The sequence below is a fragment of the Leopardus geoffroyi genome, chromosome B2 (genome assembly GCF_018350155.1).
Source record: "Leopardus geoffroyi isolate Oge1 chromosome B2, O.geoffroyi_Oge1_pat1.0, whole genome shotgun sequence".
Taxonomy (NCBI): domain Eukaryota; kingdom Metazoa; phylum Chordata; class Mammalia; order Carnivora; family Felidae; genus Leopardus; species Leopardus geoffroyi.
In genome coordinates this window covers 25,676,281-25,696,966 of record NC_059332.1, presented here as the reverse complement: position 1 = coordinate 25,696,966, position 20,686 = coordinate 25,676,281, and the positions used below count along the sequence as shown (strand labels likewise).

Below are 20,686 nucleotides of genomic sequence, written 5' to 3'. Positions count from 1 at the left end.
GCTCAGAGCCTGGAGCCTGTTTCCGATTCTGTGTCTCCCTCTCTCTCTGCCCCTCCCCCGTTCATACTCTGTCTCTCTCTGTCCCAAAAATAAATAAACGTTGAAAAAAAAAATTTAAAAAAAAAATTTAAAAAAAATAAAATATGGGTGAGAGATTTAAAAAGGTATCTCACCAGAGAACATATATGGATTGCAAATAGACACATGAAAAAATGCTGAACATTAGAGAATTAGAGAATGCAAACTAAAACCTCAATGAGATAACATTATACACCGATTAGAATGGTTAAAATTGCCAACACTGATCATACCAAGTGTGGGTGAGGATACAGAGCATCTGGAACTCTCATTTTATCTACTGTGTACAACTATCTTGGAAAACAATTTTGCGTTTTCTTAAAAATTTAAACCTGCCATATGACTCAGCTATTCACACTCCTATGTATTCACACAGGGAAATGAACACATACGTTCATACAAAGACTTTGCAAATGAACGATCATTGCAATTTTATTTGTAATAGTTAAAATCTTTGCAACAACCCAAATATCCAGCAGCAGATGAATGGAAGCAAACTGTAATGTATCCATACAATGGGATATAGCTTAGTAATTAAAAAATGAACTATTGATGCACACTGTATGGATGAATCTCAAAATAATTGTACTGAGTGAAAGGAGCCATACCCAGAAAGTACATGCTGTATGATTCCATTTACATAATACTCTATAAAATGCAAATTAACCTATAGTGGCAGAAAGCAGAGTAGTGGGTGCCTGAGACTGAGGGTATGTGGGTAAGATGGGGCAAGGAGGGATGGGAGAGAAGGACTGAAAGGTATAAGAAGAGCCTTTAGGGTGTGATGGATATGCTAATTATCTTGATCATGGTGATGGTTTGACCAGTGCCTACAATATCACAACTTATCCAATTGTACGTGTCAACTATGTGAAGTCCGTTATATTCATTATACCTTAATAAAATTTTAAAGTAATTTTTTAGAGGACAAAAAAAATTAAAATTTGTAGATGCCTGTTTTCCAGTCCTGTGGATTAATTTTTTCCCCAAATCCAGTTTAGAAAGCACAGTCCCTGAAATGGATGTGGTCTAACCAGGAACATAGTCTAGCTTGGTAGATTTTAATAAGAGCTGTAATGTAAATGGCTCAGGTAACAGACCAATGAGCCGTGAATCCAAAGTAGAAGCAGGAGCAACCATGATTCAGTCCAAGTCTTAAAAAATAAGCCAGGCAGCAGTCAGTGATCGTGTAAGTGGGAGTGTAAATCAGTTATTTTTTGGAGACCAATTTGGAAGGAGCCTTAAAATATGCCCAACTTTTATCTCAACAGTATTATGTTTAGGAAGGCTTCCTTTAAAACATTAAGGAATGAGCAATAGTACAGTACATAATATAACAGTGCAGCATGTAATATAAACAATTTAAATTACCCAAATTGTCTACAAGTAAATAGATCACAAGAAATATGGAAAATCATACAAGTCAATTAAGGTTCATAGTAAGTAGGTGCTATAGAAGTCTATGATTAACTTGTGTGAAAGTTTAACTTGTGTTTATAAGTTTTTATTTCCATACATATTGTTGGTTGGAAACCCTCCTAGGAACTTCCTTGGAAGAATATGAAACCAGCTCCATGCTCGGAGGGCAGGGAGAGACTGAAGAAAGAGGCAGGCCACTCCAGGTTGGTAGACAGGTGGCAGTTTCATTAAGCTTGGCTTGTATTGGGTGGCAGCAAGATGAATGGATCCCAGTACCCACCCACCAAATCTTAAAAAGTTTCTAAAGAGACCTTAACTGAGTTCAGTCACATACACCACGCAGGTATTTTCCACGCCACATCAGTCTCAAAACCGTGTCCTTGGAGCAGTCTCTGCAAGTGGGAAAGGTAAGTGAAACCCACATACCCAGGACAGGGGAGAGAGTGTGTGGAGCCTCTCAGGGCCTGGGTCCAGCTCACAGGTCAACTGGCAGTCATGCCTTTTCAATGACCTTCCCCAAGGAAGGGGATATATAAAAATATACACATCTCACCATCAACAGTAGTGATTGCTGGGTGTGGATTTGTGTGGAGTTATTTCTAGAGAATGTATTATATGTCCTGGAGGGTGAATGGGGATAGCTGAACTGTCAGCAAGGTTCTGGTCTAAAGGCTGTTGAAGGTAATAGCATTATGAGATACAGAGCCTCATGATCCCCCAGGGGACAGTTAAGATACAAAACCTGCTATAACTCCCTGACACTCCTTGAAACTAGATATGCTCCCTGCCTGCCTTCACGTAGCCACCAGGTGCATGTCTGGTTAATGTCTAAAGATCCTCTGTGCCCTCTTTCCATGCTGTGATCTTCTTTGATACTTCTATCTAATGAGATAGGAAATAAAGGCTGTGTGCAGGCTGCTGTGGCTGCTGCTGTCTCCCAGAGGCAGCCCTGCATGTCCGCTCACGTCTGTCTGAGAACTTCTTCAGTGCGTGGCCACAGATCTGTGGACAACTTCAATTTTATTCATATTTTCTATAGTCCAAATTTCTGCCACGACACATATTCTTTTGTAATCAAAATATACATTAATGTAGGGAGATCTTTTCTTTAGCAAGAGATACGCCTGAGCCACATCGGAGCATGTGTGATAAACACGGGCCATTGTTCCCAGGAGCTGGTGAGTATGTGAGGGTTTCCTTGGGGGCTTCAGGAGAACTAGGCAGAGTTTGGTGTGTGCTTCCAGGGACAGAGATGGAGAGGGCCGCAGGCTTCTGCTTCAGAGTACCATCTCCTAACCCAGTCCCAAAGCTCATTGCTAAGGCCTGGATGTGTACCTGAGTTATTTCTACAAGGGACTCTCTGAGATATGGAACATGCAGGGCTGTGTGTGGCACTGAAGAAGACACTGAGGGATACTGCCTCAATTGTTGAAGAGACAGACCCTGGGTGGCTACAGGGTTAATATGTCAAGATCTCTGGCTTTGTGAGCCACAGGGCCTGGGCACTGGCATTTCCTGAGGAGGTTGGCAGGAGTGGGCAGCAGAGCTCTGATGTGATCCCAGGACAGAAGAGCAGAGGACTGGTCCATGGATCCCTGAGATGCTCCAAAAACACCCACAAATAGTAAGCACAGTCTGAGAGGGGAGCCATCCCAGATTATAGAGGGAGGGCAGAACCACTCAAGGACACCTCAAATATTGCAAAACAAGCATCAGCCCCAAACATCACACATCCAAAGCCTCAGTTGTTCAAGCAGCTGTGGAATGCTCCCAAGAAACATTCACAAACCACCCAAGTGCACATATTTTATTTTGCCATGCAAATTGCTACACTGATTTGGTCACTCAAGATTTAAATCAAGGCAAGGTAGGCAGAAGGGGAAGGGAGGACATGGCCAGCAACCGTGCCTTTTTATGGAGAAGAGAACCCACTACAGAACAAAATGCTGCCAGTTTTGTGGTGCTGGAGGAAGAGAAGAAAAGGACCGTCCATGAAGTCTGGGTTCTGTTCTGTGGCCCAGGCAGTCCTGAGCACAGACACTGCCTCTGTGCCTTCTTCACTAGTCCCCTTGCAAGGTTTCTGTGCATGACCTTGGACACACACTTCTTATTAACATTCCAGGAAAGTTGGCCTTGGCTTCCTTAAACACACCAGTCCTAAACTTCAAAAAAAAAGACTCCAAGCTGTAAGTCTCCTCCAGCTTTAATCTGTGGAGGAGAAATTGAACTTTCTTTAGTCAGCTTTTTTGGATTTGTCCAGGATCTGAACTTCTCAGATGTTAGTGTTTTTTCCACCTGGAAAAACAGAGTTAAATCCTAGAATCCAGACAACATAATGTGCCCACGCACACATGTATTATCCCCCACCTGTCTCCCAGCACCCACACCCCCGGTGCAACTATGTGGGAAGTTCTGGTCCAAGACAATGCACAGATTTTTTCTTCTTATAAACACACCAAAACTCTTCCCAAATTCTCATGTTTTCCCTGTCCTAGGGACACAAGAGTAAAACAGCTACAAAACAACTAAGGCCAGCAGAGTTTTTCAAAAAGAACTATTTTTCCCTAAACTCATTTAAAATATTTAATCTGAAATACCTAATTTCAAAATTCTTATAATCAATTGTTACATTTACTCACATTACTGTGAGTCAAAGGGCAGTCTGACAAAGGAGAGACAAAGATTGTAGCTCAGCTCTCTCTAACTATGGAAGAGGAGAAAATCAAAGATTATCTGTGCAGGAAGGGTGGGCTCTTCCTGAGAGCTGAGAGCGGAAATGGGAATTACAGAAGCATAACTTCCCGCATCTCCCATTTGCCCTCACTTGCAAGCTAGCTGCCTGCCCTGGAGTCAGCCTGGCCCCTAGGCGCTGTCACTCATTCTGAGTGTCCACAGGGAAGGAGGAAAGGAGATACAGGGGCTTCCACTTGTATCTGCTCCTCCCCTTACCCAGAGCTCCAGTGAGCGCTCCTCTTCAATGACAACTCATGGGACATCAGCTCTAGTTCCAGTCTCTACTAATTTTCTTCAAGTAGCCATGACAGATCTCACCTGTGTCCCCACAAGAGAAGCACATTCTGGTCCCATGAGAGAAGGCAGGGAAATCAGGCAGGCCCCTCGCAGCATCCAGGACAGCCGTGAGCTGGAGCTGGCCCTACCTGAGGCAAGAGGCCATTGTCAAACTTCCAGGAACTTTGCAAGCCAGTTGTTAAAATCTTGGTAATTAAAGTCAGCCACGGAGAGAGCATTTACACCACAGGAACCAGCAAACATCATTATTCAGGGCCTCTCCCTCCCCCACCCAACACATACACATCCCTTTTGGATCCGCTGAGCCAGTTTGCCACTGATCCTCTACCTCCCACATACAAGTTTACTTTTCTGTCCTGAACTCTCTTCCTTTCCTGTTAGAGAGAAAGGTCTCTCCTCCTAAGAGAAGTTCCTCACTTGTGGTTTAGATCCTTGCTACTCACAGTGTGGTCCACAGTCTGGTCCAATAAGCGTCCAGCTTCAGCTCAGGTCATGATCTCATGGCTTGTGAGTTTGAGGCCTGTATCATGTTCCTTGCTGACAATGCATCTGCTTGAGATTCTCTCTCTCTCTCTCTCTCTCTCTCTCTCTCTCTCTCTCTGTCAAGGTGCATAAATAAACTTAACATTTTTTTTTCTCCAAGGGGCACCTGGGTGGCTCAGTTGGTTAAGCATGGGACCCTTGATTTCAGCTCAGGTCATGATCTCATGACTCTTGAAATCCAGCCCCCCCATGGGGTTCCGTGCTGACAGTGCATGGAGCTTGCTTGGGATTCTCTCTCTCCCTGTCTCTCTGCCCCTTCCCTGCTCATGAACTCGCTTGCTCTCTCTCAAAACAAATAAAATAAACTTAAAAAAAAGTATTTCTCCAAGTTAAGAGGATCATCAACTAATATTCCAGCCTTTGGGGAAAAGGTTCTGGTGAGAAAAGGTATTGTTGGCCAAAGGGAGTTATCCTTCCATCCTGAAGTTATATAAATATAACTATATAACTATAAAGCTTAAAAATGTATTCAAATATATTTTATACTTTTATATATTTGAGTAATATGTATATTAAGTTGATGGAGGCCAAATCCAAGCTATTGATCCCATCCATCATCACATTCAAAAGGGAGTGTAGGAAAGGGTTTAATGTTAGCCTTAACAGTCTTAAAAACGGTAACACTTTTTTCCTGAGCTCAGAATTGTAGAGTCCTCAATCTTAAGACAACAAATATGCATCACTGGGACTCAGGGCCAAGATGGCGGAGCAGCATGGAAGTTTTTTTTGCCTCTCTCATCCCTGAAATGCAGCTAGATCAACACCAAACCATCTTGCACACCTAAAAAACTGATCTGAGGATTAACACAACAATCTGCACAACTGGAACCACAGAACTCAGCAGGTATAGGGTGCGGAGAGGAGAACTGGGAGAGAGAGAAGCTGCGAGGGTAGTTGCTTGCAGAGAGAGGATGAAGACAGGTGGAGAGTACAGAAAAAGCACTCCCCGCCCCCCCACAGAAAGCAGCTGGAGAGAAAGGTAAAGAGTGGAAACAGCCATAAGAGACTTAATAAGAAAGGGAGAAGGGAGAAAGGAGAAAGGAGAGGGTTTAAATTCCATTAAGTCTCTATAAACAGCAGAGCTCAGATTCTGAAACTCTGCAGATACCTGGAGGGGCTCTGGTGGGAAGGGTGAATCCCCAGGAGCAGACAGCCAAGTCTAAGGGGGCCTCAGGCCACACGGGGAGAGGCGGGTCCTCTGCTGAGAGAGCATTTGGTAGAGGCTGTGCGGCCTCCCCACAGGAAAAGGTCCCAGCAAACCCCAGAGAACAGCCACGTTTGCTGGTATTGGAAGAAGGCCATTAAGGGTGAAGCTGGGCACCAGATATGTGTTGTGATTTACCATAATCTTTGCAATGCTGCTGCTACATGATCCCGTGAACTTTTTCTGGGACTAGATGGCACCTGGCCACAGTTTCTGGGCATGTGCAGCAGCACGGTTGTGCAAATATTTCTGGGGACTGGCTGGTACCCAGCCATTGATCAGCAAAACCCTCCCCCAAAGGATCAGAGCAAGTCAAAGCAACAGCGTCCTCAGAAGTGAAGGGTTTAGAAACACAGCTCCATCTGAGATAATACTCAGGAGGGAAGTGCCACCTGACAGGCTAATGGTCTGGTAATGGACAGAAGCAGAAACAAAAAGGGGTGGTTGATTACCTGTGGGGGGAGCACAGAGTTCTGATACTAGAGACTGGGTAGCTGGGTAACGCCATTTTCACCCCTCCCACGCATGTGCATACACGCCTACACACGCCACACTTTCCACTCCAGTAAACTAAGCATCACCATCTAGTGGAGAACGGAGCACGAACCACGCTCTAGAGGAACACCACAAGTGTCTCCGCCTGTGTAGTTTACGGACTATAAAGTGCATCATAGTTTGACTTCTAGGGGAAACTGGATGTAATTTCAATCATATTTCATTCTGTTCACTGGTCCATCTATTCAATTTTTTTCTTTTTCTTTTCTTATTCTTGAATACAGAAAGAGAAAAAAATGTTTTTATTTTCCGTTTTTATAAAAATTTTAAATTTTTTTTCCTAATATATTTTTTTACGTTTTTGGAAATTTTTTTAAAATTCTATTTTACTTTCATTTCATTTTATTCTATTTTACTGTATTCATTTTTTTAAATTTTCAAACGTCTTCCTTTTCTTTTTTTCCCTTTTCTTCCCCTTTTTTCTCTATTCTATCAAGCTTTTTTCAACAACCAGACCAAAACACACCTAAGATCTAGCATCCTTTATTTGATTTTTTTGTGTTGTTAATTTTTAAATTTTATTTATTTATTTTCATTTATTTTTTATTTCATTAATTCTTTTTCTTCCTTGAAAATGACAAAACAAAGGAAATCACCTCAAAAGAAAGAACAGGAAGAAATGACAGCCAGTGACTTAACACAGATACAAGCAATATGTCTGAATCAGAATTTAGAATCACAATAATAATAATAATACTAAGCTGGGGTTGAAAAAAGCATAGAATTCCCCTCTGCAGAGATAAGAAAAGTAAAATCTAGTGAGGACAAAATTAAAAATGCTATAACTGAGATGTAATCTCAAATTGATGCCATGGCATCAAGGATGGATGAAGCAGAGCAGCGAATCAGCAATATAGAGGACAAACTTATGGAGAATAATGAAGCAGAAACAAAGAGGGAAACTAAGGCAAATGAGCACAATATAAGAATTAGAGAACTACAATGAGTTCTGACACATTAAAAAGGAATAACATCCAAATCAAAGGAGTCCCAGACAATGAAGACAGAGATAAAGGGGTAGAAGGTTTATGTGAGCAAATCACAATGGAAAACTTTCCTAGCCTGGGGAAAGAGACATCAAAATCCATGAAACACAGAGAACTCCCATTAGATTCAACAAAAATTGACTATCAACAAGGCATATCATAGTCAAATTCACAAAATACTCAGACAAGGAAAGAATTATGAAAGCATCAAGGGAAAAAATTCCTTAACCTATAAGAGAAGACAGATCAGGTTCATAGCAGATCTATCCACAGAAACTTGGCAGGCCAGAAAGGAGTGGCAAGGCATATTTAATGTGCTGAATTGGAAAAACATGCAGCCAAGAATTCTTTATCCAGCAAGGCTGTCATTCAAAATAGAAGGAGAGATAAAAAGTTTCCCAGACAAACAAAAATTAAAGGAGTTTGTGACCACTAAACCAGCCCTGTAAGAAATTTTAAGGGCCACTCTCTGAGGGGAGAAAAGATGAAAATATAAATACATACATGCATACATACATACATACATACCAAAAGCAACAAAGATTAGAAAGGACCAGAGAACACCACCAGAAACTCCAACTCTACAAGCAACATAATGGCAATAAATTCATATCTTTCAGTATTCACTCTAAACGTCAATGGACTCAATGCTCCAGTCAAAAAATGGAAAAGAAATCAAGATCCATCTATATGCTGTTTACAAGAGACACATTTTAGACCAAAAGACACCTTCAGATTGAAAGTAAGTGGATGGAGAACCATCTATCATGCTAATGGTCACCAAAAGAAAGCCTGAGTAGCCATACTTATATCAGACAATCTAGATTTTAAAATAAAGACTGTACCAAGAGATGAAGAAAAGGGCATTATATCATAATTAAGGGGCCTATCCACCAAGAAGATATAACAATTGCAAACATTTATGCTCCAAAGGTGGAGGCACCCAGATGTATAAATCAATTAATCACAAACATACAGAAACTCATTGATAACAATACGATAATAGTAGGGGACTTCAACACCCCACTTACAACAATGGACAGATCATCTAAAAAGAAAATCAGCAAGGAAACAATGACTTTGAATGACACACTGGACCAGATTGACTTAACAGATATATTCAGAACATTTCATCCTAAAGCAGCAGAATACACATTCTTCTCCGCTGCACATGGAACATTCTCCAGAAGAGATCACATAATGGGACACAAATCAGCCCTCGACAAGTACACAAGATGGAGATCATGCCATACATATTTTCAGATCACAACGCTATGAAAGTCAAAGTGAACCACAAGAAAAAATTTGCAAAGGCAGCAAATACTTGGAGACCAAAGAACATCCTACTAAAGAATGAATGAGCTAACCAGAAAGTTAGAGAGGAAATTAAAAAGTACATGGAAGCCAATGAAAATGATAATACCACAGTCCAAAATCTCGGAGACCCAGCAGAGGTGGTCATAACAGGAAAGTCTGTAGCAATCCAGGCCTTCCTAAAGAAGGAAGAAAGATCTCAGATACACAACCTAACTTTACACCTTAAAGAACTGGAAAAAGAACAGTAAATAAAACCCCAAAACAGCAGAAGACAGGAAATAATAAAGACTAGAGAAGAATTCATTTCTATAGAAACCAAACAACAGTATGACAGATCAATGAAACCAGAAGCTGGTTCTTGGAAAGAATTAACAAAAATGAAAAACTCCTAGCCAGTTTGATCAAAAAGAAAAAGGAAAGGACCCAAATAAATAAAATCAAGACTGAAATAGAAGTGATCACAACTAACACTGCAGAAATACAAACAACAATAAGAGAATATTATGAGCAATTATACACCAATAAATTGGGCAATCTGGAAGAAATGGACAAATTCCTAGAAACATATAAACTACCAAAACTAAAACAAGAAGAAATAGAAAATTTGAACAGACTCATAACCAGTAAATAAATAGAATTAGTAACCAAAAATCTTCCAATAAAACAAGAGCCCAGGGCCAGATGGCTTTCCAGGGGAATTCTACCTAACATTTAAAGGAGAGTTAATACCTATTCTTTTGAAGCTGTTCCAAAAAACAGAAATGGAAGGAAAACTTCCAAACTCATTCTATGAAGTCAGCATTGCCTTGATTCCAAAAACCAGACAAAGACCCCACTAAAAAGGATAACTACAGACCAATTTCCCTGATGAACATGGATGCAAAAATCCTCAACAAGATACTAGCCAACCAGTTCCAACAGTACATTAAAACAATTATTCACCATGACCAAGTGGGATTTATACCTGGGATGCAGAGCTGGTTCAATATCCACAAACAATCATTGGGATAAATCACACCAATAAAAGAAAGGACAACAACCACATGATCCTCTCAACAGATGTAGAGAAAGCATTTGACAAAATATAGCATCCTTTCTTGATAAAAACCCTCAAGAAAGTAGGGATAAAAGGATCATAACTCAAGATCATAAAAGCCATATATGAAAGACCCACTGCTATTATCATCCTCAATGGGGAAAACCAGAGCTTTCCCCCTATGGTCAGGAACACAACAAGGGTGTCCACTCTTGTGACTGTTATTCAACATAGTATTGGAAGTCCTAGCCTCAGCAATCAGGCAACACAAATAATAAAAGGCATCTAAATTAGTAAGGAGGAAGTCAAACTTCCACTCTACGCAGATGACATGATACTCTACAGAAAACCCAAATGATTCCACCAAAAAACTGATAAAACTGATCAATGAATTCAGCAAAGTCACAGGGTATAAAATCAACCCACATAAATCATTTGCATTTCTATACACCAATAATAAAGCAACAAAAAGAGAAATAAAGGAATTGATCCCATTTACAATTGCACCAAAAACCATAAAATATCTAGGAATAAACCTAACCAAAGACGTGAAAACTCTATACACTGAAAACTATAGAAAGCTTATGAAAGAAATTGAAGAAGACACAAAAAATTGAACAATATTCCATGCTCATGGATTGAAAGGACAAACATTGTTAAAATGTCAATACTACCCAAAGCAATCTACATATTCAATGCAATCCTTATCAAAATAACACCAGCATTTTTCACAGAGCTAGAACAAATAATCCTAAAATTTGTATGGAACCAGAAAAGACCCCGAATAGCCAAAGCAATCCTGAAAAAGAAAACCAAAGCTGGAGGCATCACAATGCCAGACTTCAAGATGTATTACAAAACTGTAATCATCAAGACAGTCTGGTACTGGCACAAAAATAGACCCTCAGATCAATGAAACAGAATAGAGAACCCAGAAATGGACCACAAATGTATTGTCAACTAATGTTTGACAAAGCAGGAAAGAATATCCAATGGAATAAAGACAGTCTCTTCAGCAAATGGTGGTGAAAAAACTGGACAGCAACATACAGAAAAATTAAACTGTACCACTTCTTACACTATACACAAAAATAAATGCAAAATGGATGAAAGACCTAAACATAAGATAGGAAGCCATCAAAATCCTTGAGGAGAAAGCAGGCAAAAACCTCTTTGACCTGGGCCACAGCAACTTCTTAATCAACACATCTCTGGAGGCAAGGGAAACAAAAGCAAAAATTAACTATTGGGACCTCATCAAAATAAAAAGCTCTGCACAGCAAAGGAAACAATCAGCAAAACTAAAAGGCAACCAATGGAAAGGGAGAAGATATTTGCAAATGACATATCAGATAAAGGGTTAGTATCCAAAATCTATAAAGCACTTATCAAACTCAACACCCAAAAAACAAATAATGCAGTGAAGAAATGGGCAAAAGACAGGAATAGACACTTTTCCAAAGAAGACATACAGGAGGGACGCCTGAGTGGCTCAGTTGGTTAAGCGTCTGACTTTGGCTCAGATCATGATCTCACTGCTTGTGGGTTCGAGCCCCACATCAGGTTCTGTGCTGACAGCTCAGAGCCTGGAGGTTGCTTCAGATTCTGTGTCTCCCTATCTCTCTGCCCCTCCCCTGCTCATGCTCTATCCATCTCTCTCTCTCTCTCTCAAAAATAAATAAGCATTAAAAAAAAAGACATCCAGATGACTAACAGACACATGAAAAATGCTCAACATGACTCATCATAAGGGAAATACAAATCAAAACCACAATGAGATACCACTTCACACTGATCAGAATGGCTAAAATTAACAACTCAAGCAACAACAGATGTTGATGAGGATGCAGAGAAAGAGGATCTCTTGCACTGCTGGTGGAAATGCAAACTAGTGGAGCCACTCTGGAAAACAGTGCGAAGGTTCCTCAAAAAATTAAAAATAGAACTACCCTATGACCCAGCAATTGCACTACTAGGTACTTATCCAAGGGATATAGGTATGCTGTTTCAAAGGGGCACATGCACCCCAATGTATATAGCACCACTATAGACAATGGCCAAAGTAAGGAAAGAGCCCAAATGTCCATTGACAGATGAATGGATAAAGAAGGTGTAAGATATGTACGTACGTATATATGAGATATATATGAGATATGTATGTATACACACACACACACACACACACACACACACACACAATGGAGTATTACTTGGCAATCAAAAAGAATGAAATCTTGCCACTTGCAACTATGTGGATGGAACTAGAGGGTATTATGGTAAGCGAAATTAGTTAGAGAAAGACAAATATCATATGACTTCACTCATATTTAAGATACAAAACAGATGAACTTAAGGTCAGAGAAGCAAAAGTAATATAAAAACAAGGAGGGGGACAAAACATAAGAGATTCTTAAATACAAAGAACAAACTGAGGGATGTTGGAGGAGTTGTGGGTGGGGGTATGCACTAAATGGATAAGGGGCATTAAGGAAGCCACTTGTTGGGTTGAGCACTGGGTGTTATACATAGGGAATGAACTACTGGAATCTACTCTTGAAATCATTATTGCACTATATGCTAACCAACTTGGATGTAAATTTATAAATAAATAACTAAATAAAATACACAAAATAAAATAAAAATAAAGATATCCATCACAGGGATTCACACACTGATAAAAATTAGAAAGTACCAATCATTTATCCATACTGAATTAAATAAAGATGGTACATTTATAGGTGGAGAAAAAAAGGCAAATAGGCATCATTGTCACCTACATTGCAAGAAAGTGAGTAAATGTAGAGCGTGATAGCATGATACACACATGCTGTCTGTCTCCGTGCTCCAGGGCTGAGAGGAAACTTACCTCCAATCCAAACCACACTGCCAAGGACAGAAGATGGATTTGACTAAGGATGAAAAAACAGAACTTTGAATATGAAAATGATTTTAGGTTTTTTTCTCTCTTCCCCCCAGTAAAAGATACACAGGGGACATGAAATCCATTCAGCAAAAGATTAAGAATTGACATGTTTTGAAATAAGTTAATTATTTTCGTCCATCAAAATCTTTCCCATCTTATTACTTTAAGAAAGTTGCAGTATCTGAAAAATATTTCCATATCTGGTTGACCTTTAAGAGTCCTCCCAGATAAAAGATAAACAGGGTCCCCAAAAGGAAGCACTTTTCAGGGATTTCCCAGCGCTGTCCAGAAGGGAGGAGGTTTAAGTATTTTTTGAAAATCACTATTTCATGACCTTACAGACCCAAGACAAATAACAGAATTGTGTTGCTGGCCTGGGGATCCAGCAAGCACACACAAACAGCCCTCTGATAACCGAGTCACAGGGCTAAACCCGAAAATACTATGCCCCAGCCAGGCATAGTCCCTCTTTCCTTCCTGACTCAGAGACCCCCCAAACTAGCATCTCACACCATCACTGTGTGACCTAGCTACTTGTCTTTTCTGTGACTCTTCTGTATCCTTAGCACAGGACAGCCTCTCTAGATCTGCCTCAGAGAGCTCTGAGAGGATTCCTTACAAAGAGCACAAATACTGAGTGGGGCTCTATTCTGTAAAAGTTTCCACAACTTTGAAAACACTTTTTTCCCCTCTTACCATGTTTCTACCATAAATACTTGCATAGGTTATGCTGCATTTCAAGATTCATTAACTCAATTAACAAAAAAGTATAACCATCTACTATCTGTCTGTCACTGTGCTAGGTGCTTGGCATCAAGTTCAAGACACAGTATCTGACTTGAGGTGACTCAGAGCCTGATGACAGACAGAGGCCGAAAGTACAGAGAGGTACGTTCCGGGTGTTATGAGAAAATGGATGGTGGCAGCTATGATCCCCCAATGCCAAGAATTTCCCTGTCCCACACTTATACTCCATATGGACTCCATTAACTTCTGTCCCCCACACCAGACTGTAGGCCTTATGATGGCCTCACTTTCCTACACTCATTTTCTGTCAACAGCATCAACCACCACAGTGTCTGAAATATATTTGTGGAATGACTCAAAGGCTTCATAGTGGGATGTGATCATTTAAAAATATAGGTCTCCAACTGGACAAAAAGGGAAAAAGCATTTTAAATCTGGATCGTCATGGTAACTTAAGAGAACAGTCCTTCTGGGGATGGACTGGAATAGGTCTGGGTGTGTGTGTGTGTGTGTGTGTGTGTGTGTGTGTGTTTTCAGGGTAGGGGTTAGGGAGAATGCAATGGCAGGGAATGATAATTGAAAATTAATTCTGAGGCCAAATCAGGAAAGACCTATAAAATCTACAGAGAACTCCCCATAATTATTTGTTTTCAGATATAAAGAGCTTGGCAATTGGCTCCCATCTTCCCGCTCATCACGTGTTTTCAAATATTTCAGCTTTTATAGAAGAAAGAGGAAGTACGGTGAAAGAGAAGCCAAGCAACCAAGAAAAGTGGCAGGTAATTCCCTGTGCCCCTAATATTCTCCAATATTGAAAGATCAGGCTGATATTCAAAAATGAACATTAACCAGACATTTCCTGGAATCACCACAGCTAATCCTGGAAGACCCAGCCAGCCAGAGGACACAGGATTATCGCCGAGGAGACTTAAGCCCAGAGCAGGCAACCTCCATGGCATGGCACCACCAGGGCAAGGATGTATTTGTGACTTACAGAACAACTCTGGGTACTGCCAACCAGTCAGGTGGCCAGGATCATTCCATCAATTCATTAATCTCATAATCACATCACCCTGTATATTATATGGTAGTTTTATTTTTTTGTTTTTTTGCTTCACTTACTGCATTAAAGAAGGGTTTTAATGGACTAAGGAATTTTATAGAAGCCAGCCCGATTCAAAGGTCTCAGTTTCACAATAAGATTTTTATTTAGAAAGACTATTTTTGCCAGTAGTGCAGATTTGTGAGACAGAGGAAAGGACCAGGCTGTGTTTGGAGGACCAGTCAAGTAGCAATTAAAATAATAGTGTAGAAGATACAGTGAGACTCTGAACTCAGGCAGCAGCAGTGTGACTTAGGAGAGGGGGCAAATTAAAGAGATCTTGCAGAGGAACCAGTTCACCCACCAGAGGTTAAGACCAGGGAGGACTCCAGATGGCTGAGCTTCTGACTTCTACAGCAGGGTGGGGGATCAGGAAGCAAGGGGGAGAAGCAGGTATGGGTGCAGGAGGATGGACATACTGAGAGTGACACCAGAGAGAGATGTGTCAGAAAACAATAAAAAAGAAAGACATAATTCAGAAATAGTATTAAAATTCAAAATTATAAAAGTGTATTTCTAAGCACAATTTTAAGGCAGTGGAGTTATACAGACAGCCCCCAACTTACGACGCGTTGGCTTATGATTTTATTTTACGTTGGCGCAGAAGTGACACGCATTCAGTAGAAACCATATTGGGAATTTTGAACTTCTTCCAGGCTAGCAATATGCGGGACTATCCTCTCTCATGACACTGGGCAGCAGCCGCAGCTCCCAGGCAGCCACACGGTCACCAGGGTCAACAACCAGTATGCTTACAACCACTCTGTGCCCACACAACCATTCTGGTTTTCACTTCTAGTACAGTATTTAATAAATTTCATGAGATCATTAACACTCAAATAGGCTTTGTGTTAGATTATTTGCACAATTGTGGACTAAGCACAGCGTATTTGGAGCACCTTTTTTTTTTTTTTTTTTCAACGTTTATTTATTTTTGGGACAGAGAGAGACAGAGCATGAACGGGGGAGGGGCAGAGAGAGAGGGAGACACAGAATCAGAAACAGGCTCCAGGCTCTGAGCCATCAGCCCAGAGCCCGACGCGGGGCTCGAACTCCCAGACCGCGAGATCGTGACCTGGCTGAAGTCAGACGCCCAACCGACTGCGCCACCCAGGCGCCCCTGGAGCACCTTTAAGGTAGGCTAGACTAAGATATAACACTTGATAGGTTAGGTATATTAAATGCACTTTCAATTTGGGATATTTTCACTTTATGATGGGTTTATTGGGACATAACTCCACTGCAAGTCAAGGAATATCTGTTCATCATTCTCTGCTCTTCTGTAGTTTCTCTGTTATTTTCCTTTACACACTTTTTCTCCAAAGGCAGTCTGTAGTTCTGAGAAAACACTGTGTGCCATGTTCATTAGCTTCATTGAGAAGTGAGTGGAAACCTTGGTGAATATGTCCATCTTTGTTTAAACAAAAGTGTCTGTTAACAGAAAACACCACCAACTGCTTTGAACACTGCATTCTAATTCCCCAAAGAGTGACCTCCAAACAAATCTCTGTACCAAAGATCAAGTGGGTTCCTTTTTGAAAAGGAATTTAATTGTCTAGCACAGGCTTTCTCAACTACAGCATTACTGACATTTGGGGTCATATGATTGGTCCTTCATTGTGGGGGCTCTCTGTGTGTTTTAGGATGTGCAGCAATATCCATGACCTCTACCCACTAGATGCCAGTAGCAGTTTCTCAATTATGACAATCCAAAGTGTCTCCAGGTATTGCCACATATCTCCCAAGGGGACACAGTTTCCTCCCACTGAAAACCAGTGGAGCGGAATTATTCATATCCAAAAGGCATGATAACAGGACGCAGAAAAAAAAGAAAAAAAAGTCTTTGGGATTGAATCTAACATGGCCTCGGAACAAGAGAAAAAGCAGAAATAAAAATGAAAATGTTTCACTACAAATTTTACAGACCAGATTGGAATTTAAATGTCAAGTCAGAATGAGAATATAGGTTTTTCCCATGTCTCCTACCCCCAACCCAAAGCCTCCATCCTTCAGTAAACTGGAGAACAGAACCTCAGGGAAACTACAACTGGGCTCCACAGTTGTGCTGCAGGGGTGGTGTTCAAATACTCCTGATATTATGTGTAAAAGGTTATGCAAATGGAAATGCTCTGGGACACATTCATGAGATTATCAAAGAAACCTAAAACACAAAGAGGTTAAGAACTATTCCCCTAAAGCATGACCCATTACCTCATTTGTACAGAAGGTCACACATAACCCTCTTTGGAGCAGATTCTATATCCCCTCTGAATAACTCCAGAAGATGGAAGTTCAACTTTGGGTGGCATTCTTCCAGTACACATAACCACATACTAACAATACCCACTTACAGGTTCATTTAGATAACTGCATTCTCCAATTTTAAATAGGTTTTTCACAAAAGTTTAAAATAAAATTGAAATCCTTTGCCTTTTTATGAAAGAATTATAGTTTTATTTTACTTATCAAAGATGCAATTTTGCTCTAATATACCGATGCTTTTGTCTGCTTTTGTTACTGAGACGTTCATGTGGGCCCAGTTGCTATGTCTCATGGCAGCTGTATGACACACACTCCCACAGAAGGAGTAGCAGGATTCATCCATCATGCACATGGAAAGTATGAAAAGATGCCCTCCAAGAGAAGGGCCTGGGTGGCTCAGTAGGTTAAAAGTGTCCAACTTCAGTTCAGGTCATGATCTCACAGTTCATGAGTGAGTCCCCCACTGGGATCTCTGCTGTCAGCACAGAGCCCACTTAAGATGCTCTGCCTCTCTCTCTCTCTCTCTCTCTCTCTCTCTCTCTGCCCCTCCCCCATTCTCTTTCTTACTCCCTTTCAAAATAAATAAACTTTAAAAAAAAGTTATTACAGTTCACTATTCGTTAAAAGAAGTTTAGCAAATTATTATAAGGTCTCAACAAACCTTATTTAACAAGAAGTGTTGATTATTGACTGGACTACTATTCAATATAATATTGAAGTTCATCCATGCCTCATTGAAGTTCATCCATGAGTTGCTTTGCCATTATAATTGAAAACATTTTGGGGAATAAAGGGACAAATCATCTACAGTACCACAGCTCTGCAATCTGCTTTTCTCTATTATTTTATTTGTTTTTTACAGGCATGTATATTTTTACCTGAAAAGCTTTATTTCATTTTATTTCATTTTGAAGGCAGAGTTGGAATTTTATTTATTTATCTTTATTTTTTTATTTAAATTCAAGTTAGTTAACATGCTGTATATCACCCAGTGCTCATCCCAAAAAGTACCCTCCTCAATGCCCATCACCCATTTATTACCCCTTCCCCCTCCACCACCCCTCCAGCAACCCTCAGTTTGTTCTCTGTATTTAAGAGTCTCTTATGGTTTGCCTCCTTCTCTGTTTTTATCTTATTTTTCCTTCCCTTCCCCTATGTTCATCTGTTGTGTTTCTCAAATTCCACATATGAGTGAAATCATATCTGTCTTTCTCTGACTTATTTCGCTTAGCATAATACCCTCTATTTCCATCCACATTGTTGCAAATGGCAAGATTTCATTCTTTTTCATTGCCAAGGTATATAAATACCACAACTTCTTTTTTTTTTTCAACGTTTATTTTTTATTTTTGGGACAGAGAGAGACAGAGCATGAACGGGGGAGGGGCAGAGAGAGAGGGAGACACAGAATCAGAAACAGGCTCCAGGCTCTGAGCCATCAGCCCAGAGCCCGACGCGGGGCTCGAACTCATGGACCGCGAGATCGTGACCTGGCTGAAGTCGGACGCTTAACCGACTGCGCCACCCAGGCGCCCAAATACCACAACTTCTTTATCCATTCATCAGTCAATGGAAATTTGGGCTCTTCGCATACTTGGCTATTGTTGATACCACTGCTGTAAACAACAGGGTGCATATGCCCCCTTTGAAACAGAACTCCTGTATCCTTTGGATAAATTCCTACTAGTGCTATTGCTTGGTCATAGGGTAGTTCTATTTTTAATTTTTTGAGAAACCTCCACACTGTTTTCCAGAGTGGCTATACCAGTTTGAATTCCCACCAACAGTGCAAGAGGGTTCTCCTTTCTCCACCTCCTCACCAACATCTGTTGTTAATTTTAGCCATTTGACAGGTGTGAGGTGGTATCTCATTATGGTTTTGATTTGTATTTCCCTGTGGATGAGTGATGTTGAGCATCTTTTCATGTCTGTTAGCCATCTGGATGTCTTTGGAAAAGTGTCTATTTAGGTTTTCTGCCCATTTCTCACCGGAGTATTTGTTTTTTGAATATGAGTTTGGTAAGTTCTTTAGATTCTGGATGCTAAGCCTTTATCTGATATGTCATTTGCAAATACCTTCTCCCATTCTGTTGGTTGCCTTTTAGTTTTGTTGATTGTTTCCTTTACTGTACAGCTTTTTTATCTTGATGAGGTCCCAATAGTTCATTTTTGCTTTTATTTCCCTTGCTTCTGGAGATATGCCAATTAGAAGCTGCTGTGGCTGAGGTCAAAGAGGTTGCTGCCTATTTTCTCCTGTAGGATTTTGATGGTTTCCTGCCTCAAATTTAGGTCTTTATGTTTTAAATTTATTTTTGTGTATGGTGTAAGAAAATAGTCCAGTTTCATTCTTCTGCATGTCGCTGTCCAGTTCTCCCAGCATTATTTGCCAAAGAGACTGTCTTTTTTCACTGAATACTCTTTCCTGCTTTGTCAAAGATTAGTTGGCCATATATTTGTGGGTCCATTTCTGGGTTCTCTATTTTATTCCATTGATTTATGTGTCTGTTTTTGTGCCAATACCATATGGTCTTGATGATTACAGCCTTGTAATACAGCTTAAAGTCCGGAATTCTGATGCCTCCAGCTTTGGTTTTCTTTTTCAACATTTCTTTGGCTACTTGGGGTCTTTTCTGGTTCCATATAAATATTAGGACTGTTGGTTCTTAGCTCAAAAAATTTTAAAGCCACATAAGAAAGACAGTGTCCAGGGGCGCCTGGGTGGCTCAGTCGGTTAAGCATCCAACTTCAGCTCAGGTCATGATCTCACTGTTCGTGGGTTCAAGCCCCGCATCAGGCTCTGTGCTGACAGCTCAGAGCCTGGAGCCTGCTTTGGATTCTGTGTCTTGCTCTCTCTGTGCCCCTCCTCTTCTCATGCACACCCTCTCTCTCTCTTTCTGTCTCTCAAAAATAAACATATATATATATATATATATATATATATATATATGAAAGATAGGGTCTAGTTTAAGAAATTCAAAACTAAGCAAAACAAGGTTACTGAAAACTCTATCCAGATATAAGGTTCATCATGCACAGATTTGAGGTTTTTAATTCTTTTTTAATTATGGTAAAATACACATAACAAAACTTACTGCCGTAACCATTTTTAAATGTTCAGTTTAAGGCACTGTCACATTAAGTACATTCACACTGTTGTGCTACCATCCGTCCATAGAGCTCTTTTCATTTTGCAAAACTGAAACTGAAAACCCGTTAAAAATTAACTTCCCATTCCCACCCTTGTCCCTGACAACCACCATTCTACTTTCTGTCTCTGAATTTGACTATTCTAGATAACTCACAAAAGGAGAATCATATATTTGTCCTTTTGTGACTGGCTTATTTCACTGAGCATAATGTCCTCAAGGTTCATCCATATTTCAGCATGTGTCAGAATTTCCTTCTTTTTTAGAGACTGAATAATATCCCCTTGTATGTATACAGCACCTTTGGTTTATCCATTCAACCATCTATGAACACTTGG

General features: G+C 40.3%; 1 long non-coding RNA gene across 1 annotated transcript in view; it reads right to left on the bottom strand.

The window, feature by feature from the left end:
• Window positions 1–1,701: 1,701 nt before the first annotated feature.
• The window catches only part of LOC123608112, a 41,976-nt gene continuing 22,991 nt past the window's right edge, over window positions 1,702–20,686 (bottom strand). Inside the window, exons 2-3 of the long non-coding RNA XR_006717103.1 lie at window positions 4,549–4,655; window positions 1,702–3,705 (exon numbers count right to left, since the gene is read on the bottom strand). This is a non-coding gene — a long non-coding RNA (uncharacterized LOC123608112). The remainder of the gene's footprint in view (window positions 3,706–4,548; window positions 4,656–20,686) is intronic.